This window comes from Onychostruthus taczanowskii, unplaced genomic scaffold (genome assembly GCF_017590055.1).
Source record: "Onychostruthus taczanowskii isolate IOZ18803 unplaced genomic scaffold, ASM1759005v1 scaffold99, whole genome shotgun sequence".
Taxonomy (NCBI): domain Eukaryota; kingdom Metazoa; phylum Chordata; class Aves; order Passeriformes; family Passeridae; genus Onychostruthus; species Onychostruthus taczanowskii.
The window spans coordinates 372,196-373,225 of record NW_024507990.1 but is presented as its reverse complement, the minus strand read 5'-3'; the positions used below and the strand labels follow the sequence as shown (position 1 = coordinate 373,225).

The 1,030-nt window shown below is 68.4% G+C and overlaps 1 protein-coding gene across 3 annotated transcripts in view; it reads right to left on the bottom strand.

The window, feature by feature from the left end:
* The window catches only part of TBCD (tubulin folding cofactor D), a 117,541-nt gene extending 117,357 nt beyond the window's left edge, over positions 1-184 (bottom strand). For all 3 annotated transcript variants that reach the window (XM_041427305.1, XM_041427306.1, XM_041427304.1), the window contains exon 1: positions 38-184. The gene's annotated coding sequence lies outside the window, so the exon portion shown is untranslated. The remainder of the gene's footprint in view (positions 1-37) is intronic.
* Positions 185-1,030: the final 846 nt, after the last annotated feature.

Here is a 1,030-nt window from a genome sequence, read left to right as displayed (position 1 = left end):
GCCAGCGCGCCCCTCCCGCGGCCCCGCCCGGCCCTACCGGCCTCCGCCGCCGGCCCGCACCGCGGGGCTCCCGCAGCTGCCGCCCTCGCCGCTCCGGCACGGCGCGGCCCGACCACCCGGGACAGGCGATAACCGGGGACAAGCGACCACGCGGGACAGGCGCCCGCTGCCGCCCCGGGCCCGCCCCGCGCCGCCGCCGCCCAGCTACGGGCCGCCAGGAGGGACCAAAGGCGGCGGCGCCGCCTCCGAGCGCTGGCCCGGCCCCTCCGCGGAGTGGGGAAGAGAGGAGGGCGGACACGGCCTGGGGACACCCACCGGGGATGGGGACATCCCGTTTGGGAATACCCACCGGGGACAGTGACACCCACCCTGGGGACGGGAACAATTACTGAGGATGGGGACGTCCAGCCGAGGGCCACCCAGTGGAAACAAGACCTGCTGGCCATGGGGACACTCAGCAGGGGGTGGGGACACAACCCCAGGGACACCCACCAGGGATGGGGGGGCGGACACGGCCTGGGGACACCCACCGGGGATGGGGACATCCCACCGGGAATGGTGGTGTTTGGGAATACCCACCGGGGACAGTGACACCCACCCTGGGGACACCCACCAGGGATGGGAACATCTAGGCTGGAGATGGGGACATCCACCTGGGGGACACCAGCTATGGGTCCTGGGGATGGGACAGGGATGGGACAAGGATGGGGACGCAGGCTTGGGCACCCAAGCACTGGGTGAGGATGGCGATAGGGACCCTCAGGTGAGGGAACAGGGATTGGGAGCTGGGCACAGGGACCTCAGGGACAAAGGACAAGGACGGGGACAAGCACACAAGGTGTGTGGGACAGCTGGACGGTGCCACTATCCCTGACCTCCATTCCTTACCCAACCCACAGCAGAACACTGCAGCGCATGGTTAACACCACAACACACCACCCAAACCTCACACAGCTCTGGAAACAACCCTGGAACCCTGAGAGCTGCAACTGCAGCCCCGCTGAGCCTACAGGAATTCAAGGGTGTCACA